Below are 6,220 nucleotides of genomic sequence, written 5' to 3' on the forward strand. Positions count from 1 at the left end.
ATCATGCCATGATTTCGCTGGTTCCGGTTTACAGGCCTCTGATCGCGCGAGAATTGGTGGTGACGGGGGAAGTGAAGCGGTGGATGGACCAATCAGAGGCTGCGCTTCAGGGCGCTCTGACTGACGTTGACTGGGACATGTTCTAATCAAGTGACGTCAGCGAGTTTACGGACGTAGCGGTGAGCTTCGTGGCTACGTTAGTGGACAGCATCATTCCCACGGTGAAAGTTCAGATATTTCCAAACCAGAAGCCGTGGTTAGATAAATCCATCCACTGCGCTCTGAATGCTCGCACGGCCGCTCACAACGGCGGTCTTGTATCCGTAAATATGGACAATTACAAAGCGGCGTCATACAAACTGTGGAGGGCGGTGAAGGACGCTAAACAGACGTACAGAGAGACTGTGGAAATACAGATAGAGCAACAGGACACGAGAAGCTTGTGGCAGGGGCTGCGGAATATAACAAACTACAAGAGCAGCTCCTCCCCAGCTATGAGTGTGGACACCTCCCCAGCCAACGAACTGAACTCTTTTATGCGCGGTTTGAGTCTGGCAACAGCACCGCTAGCTCGCCCGCCAATTGGCGATACACCACTGGGGATGAGCGCGCACTCTCAATGTCTGAGCATGACATCAGGAGGACTCTGATGCGGGGGAAGACCAGGAAAGCTGCGGGCCCAGATGGCATAACTGGGCGAGTACTGAAGACCTGTGCTAACCAGCTAGCCCCAATGTTCACTACAATATATCAGCATCTCCCTGGCTGAATCAGTGGTCCCGCCCTGCTTCAAGAGGTCCACTGTCCTCCTGCTGCCTGAATGACTATTGTCCGGTGGCCCTCACCTTGGTGGTCATGAAGTGTTTCGAGAGGCTAATTAAGGATTAATATCTGTGCCTTCCCCGCACCTTGGACCCGTTGCAGTTTGCGTACCAGCAGGACAGATCCACGGATGACACGGTTTCCCAGGTACTGCACACCAAGCTCACGCACCTGGATGGCCGAAAGGGGGCCTATGTGAGATTGCTGTTCATCGACTATAGTTCAGCTTTCAATACCATAGTCCCCACCAGACTGGCTGTCAAGCTGAAGGAGCTCGGACTGAATACTCCACTGTGTGCCTCGATCCTGGACTTCCTCTCAGCCTGGCACCAGGTGGCTAGGGTGGGGAAGCACATTTCCAGCTCTCTGAACACAGGATCCCCCCAGGGCTGCGTCCTCAGCCCCCTACTGAGCTCCCTGTACACACATGACTGTGTGGCCAGGTCCAGCTCCAACACCATCATCAAGTTTGCTGACGACACCGTTGTCGTGGGCCTGATCACCGGAGGCGATGAGAAGGCCTACCGCGAGAAGGTGGCTGACCTGTCACTCTGGTGCCAGGACAACAGCCTCTTCCTGAGCATCAGCAAAACTAAGGAGCTGATGGTGGTCTTTAGGCGTGGATTACAACCGAATACACACGCAACCTTGGTGATTAATGGGACTTCTGTCAACAGGGTGAGCAGCTTCAAGTACCTGGGAGTCCACATCACAGAGGATTAAACATGGACTTTACAAACAGACACTCTGGTGAGAAAGGCGAGGCAGCGTCTTTACCACCTCAGGCAGTTGAGGAAATTCCAGGTCTCGGTGAGGATCCTCAAGTCCTTCTACTGTGGAGCAGTGGAGCGCATCCGGACAGGCAACATCACTGCCTGGTTTGGGAACTGTACTGCTCAGGACAGGCGGGCTCTGCAGAGGGTGGTGCCTTCAGCTGAACGTACCACTGGAACTACCCTCCCCTCCCTGCAGGACTTATACACCAGGAGGTGTAGTAGCAGAGCCCGCAGGATCATGAAGGATCCTCATCACCCCAACAATGGACTGTTCCAGTTGCTACGGTCAGGCAAGCATCTCCGCAGTCACACAGCGAGAACAGAGAGACCGAGACAGAGTTTCTTCCCGCAAGCCATAAGAACTGTCAATGCTGACCTCACCAGGGGTCCTCACTGAGCCACACACATAGGCTCCATTACCTTACTGTACTTTATGTAGCATACTGTACCGCATACTGTGTCACTGTCCTGGGTTGTTCGGTGTTACCTTATTGCTGCGCCATACTGTTGTAGACTGTGCTGTATATATCACAAACACTACCTCACTTTATTCACATGCCACTTTAATGCACATATCTCTAAATACATAAATATCCTATCCCATATACATAAGTATATCCCATATACATAAGCCTATTCCCTGTATCTATTTTGTACCCCCACCCTGCATTACCCTTGAGTTCTTATTTTATTTTATTTTATTCTATATATTCTATTTTATGTCAGGGTTTTTGTACTTTTACTAAAGCCTGAGTACTATGAGACAGGATTCATAAAGGAATCCGATAATGGACTCAGATCATTGTAAGTGAGCAAAAAAATCTCACGGAAATCCATGGAAATATACCACGGTCTCTCCCTTAAAACTTTATGAAAGTTACTTATTTCACTTGGCACGAGATACCCTGAGAAACGATCGACTTCGTTCTTTCAAAGTAAGACAGCCAAAGGAGTCCCTGTTTTTGCTAAGCTCGCCGAGACACCATTCTATGACAGTCGTGTTCACTAGCCAAGGTTTCATGTCTCGCAGCGGGAAGAATCAAACTCTCCGTCTGTTAACCTCCAACCCCGCATCAACTCCCTGACACGGCTAAGATGACATCTTGGTTAAGCCCTCACACGTTGATGCGGCAGATGGTGCTGCTCAGGGCTCCATTCCAGGGCTCCTGTTAGTGTTCGTGGCCGACTCCCGACACCTGCGTCAGGCGGGGCTCGCATTAGCCACGCGACGCCCGCTGCGGTAGCTGTCACTACAGATGAGCGTCACCGCATCACAACACCATATTTCTCCGCTACATTTCTCCAGACCCCTGCTGCTCGGTCCGAAAGCACCGATTTAGCTGTCAACCTTTGACATTTACCAGCTTTTTCCCTGCAATCCCCCAGTGCACCACAAAGGCCATTTTAGTACATGGGAGGAAGCAAAGAAAGTTCATAGCTTAAAAAAGAAGAAAGAAGCAAACATGGCTTTATTGGAGATGATACTCTACCTTCAGCAATTTATCCTGGATTGGAACCCACAGCCTTTTACCCGTTGCTTTATCCTTTGTGGGATTTTAAAAACACAAGCATGTTTTCTCTTTTATATCTTATTGTTAATGTTTATCACAGAGCATTTTAGGCCTATTTTGGTTACATTTTCTTTTACTGATCTTTTAAATGATGTGTAATTCATAGTATGCTTTCATTTTTTAATAATTTATTTAGTTTAAACATACCAATGTTTTATAAATCCTACTTACCTTCAGCCTAAGAGGGTCCTCTGAGCCTGATATAGACACCAGACTTATCCACCTGTAATGAAAAACTAGAAAGATTTAACAAAATAAAAACAAATACGTACCTTTTATACCCATGTTATATACCCACAACAAGGGAGGTGATGCACTGTAGCCAGTGTGCCTGGCCCAATGGGAACCTTTTTAAAAAACAACCCATCTACCACAATTAAACTGATCGGTGCAGTGCTCAGAAAAACGTTTGAATTCATACAGTATAATATACTTTATATATATTTTTGGCATGCAAGGGGTAAGTGAATGGCGACTAATGTTGAGAAAAAAGTACACAGTACCTTCCTGCTCTCTTAGGCCCTGTAGCCTACGAAAGGCTCTTGAGTGGCCCCTTGGCACATTCCTGGTCACAACGCACTGCATTCTGGAAGGCTTGAATAGCTCCAACTCTACAACGTTTAATAACTTCATTCACTACCCAAGATATATATTTTTAAGAGGCTGAATACACCCCACACCTAGAAATGTAATTTGCAAATTAAGAGTCTTGTTTAAGGTCAAAATAATAACGTGGATGAAACAAATTAATGCAGGTCATGATTGTGTAGGCGGAATGATATGCCGGAATAGACTTTATTACATTTCATATCACGCATTCAGGAACATTAATACTAGGAAAAGATTAGAGAGAAAATATACAGTTTTGACTTTTTGAATGGGACTTCTGATAGTATAGATAGTTTCACTTTTTTGCTAATGGCATGACATACTGGATTTAAAAGTCATAACAAACAATTTATTACACTATCACAGACCGCTTTGGGCAAATTTGGGCCATTCGGTACTTTTGTGTTTTGGCAGATAACCAAGATCTGGTTTTGCAGCCCCGATCAAAACCTTGTCTTTAGCCTCGTCGCTACTCTCAAAGAAAAGGAAGGACAGGTTCTCTGCTCCTTCATGGTGGGCTGCAAAGACTCCCTAATTTCATCAAGACACAAACTCACACACAGTGCATGTGAATTGGGGAATATCTGAAGAGGGGGAAACGCATCACAAATGTCTCCATGCTCTTCTCTTACTCTTTGATAAACATGAGGCATCTTTAGGTCTAACCCCAGCTTCCTTGAGGTGTGCTTATTGTTCGGGAGTGATTGGACCTTAGAGGGATGCAAACACTCCCTGACAATACTATGTTTGTGTGGTTTGTGTAGTGTGAAAAGTGTGCATGTATGTGTGAATGTATGTATGTATGTATCTCAAAGATCTAGAACCAATTTCTATGCAAATGATAGCACCCTGTTTCAGAAGGAAACCTCCATTGTTGAGGTGTTAGAAGGCACAGGCTCAGCTGGTTGTAGGGAAAAAAACAACGCACACACCCACACACTCAAATAATAAAAAAGTGGAATTGCATAAGGTCATCTTTCCCAAGGGTGCCAGGAAGTGACAAAACTCTGGGCGTGATGATTTTTAGTGGAGGAGCCTCGCGAATCGCCGGGCGATGCTTCACCCTGACATGACAAACAGCCGTAGGGGGAGAGCCGCATCTTGCGGGGGGAGAAGGAGGACGGCAAACTAATCGTTAGACTGGGGGGAAATGTTCCTCTTGGCCAATGGGGCAGAAACGTGGGCGCCCATATTTCTCAGCACCTCTGTGCGGAAGCCCCCGAAGCGACCTTCAGGTAACAAATAACTACGTGTCTCGGCGGCGCTTTCCGAGTAGCTGCTCGCTAGTGCCTTTCATCACGCGCTGCGGGGGACGTGGCGGATGGCTTTCATGTTGCCGTCGCCGCTAATGGTCGTCTGCCGTCATGGTTTGCTACCGGGTCGTCGTCCATAATGGTCGAGTCGAGCGGCTGGGTGATGGAAGCCAAAGGGAACCTCTGTTTTATCATCCAGGGAAATGGACTTGAAAGGATAGCATTTGTTTTTTAAAGAAATGCAGGGAAGGGTAGAGAAGGATTAGCACTAAGAGCGTTATTCGCCGCTGTGAATTAGCATTCCATCCCACTCCTTCACGCACAGATACGCACACTTTGAGTATAGACACTGGGAACTTTGTACAACCACTGTACAACGGCAATGCGATGACCCTCATTCCACTTGCATGCTCTGGGATGAGTTCAAACACTGCAGGGGGCACAAGCAATCTTGCCCGCAGCGCTGGTGGAGCGCTGCCCTGCATTCACTATGCACACTTCTGATTTAAGTAGAATCCTCCTCCATCCTGGAGAGAAAAGGCCTATCTCACCTTCAATAAATATTCCTTATCGCCACGCCAACATGCATATGAGAAAAGTGTTTCTTTCATTTTGCACTCTTTGCCAATACAGCAAGCCGAGGCCCCCAGCTCACGGTTAATTGCATGCTAAGATGCCACTTGCGGCCCATGAAAGGCTCCGGAGTGGCCCAGATGAGCCGCACTGCATTCAGTGACGTGATGCCTTCTGATGTTCAATAACTTTATTTACTGCCTGATATATTTAAAAGAGGCCGAATACACCCCCCACCAGGAAATGTCATTTGCGAATATTATGTAAAATACTGTTAGAAGCCTAAAGGGTGTCTTGTTTAAAGTCAAAACAACAATGTGGAGAAATAACAAATAATGCATGTCATGGCTTGTGTATGCAGGCTGATACACCTCAATTAAATTTCATATTGTGCATTTAGGAACATTAATACTAGTAAGAATATATATGGAGAAAACAAGGTAAAGGTTTTGACACTTTGAATGTGATATTCTGTATGGATTGTTTCACTTATCTACCAATGGACAACATATTGGATTCAAAATTCCATTAAATAAACTACATAAACTGTGCAAATGTAGCTAAAAATAATAGTACGGAGGAAAGCCAAACCCAAGCTAATAACACTATTATATTG

This window comes from Zeus faber (assembly GCF_960531495.2).
Source record: "Zeus faber genome assembly, chromosome: 2".
In the NCBI taxonomy this organism is placed as follows: Eukaryota; Metazoa; Chordata; class Actinopteri; order Zeiformes; family Zeidae; genus Zeus; species Zeus faber.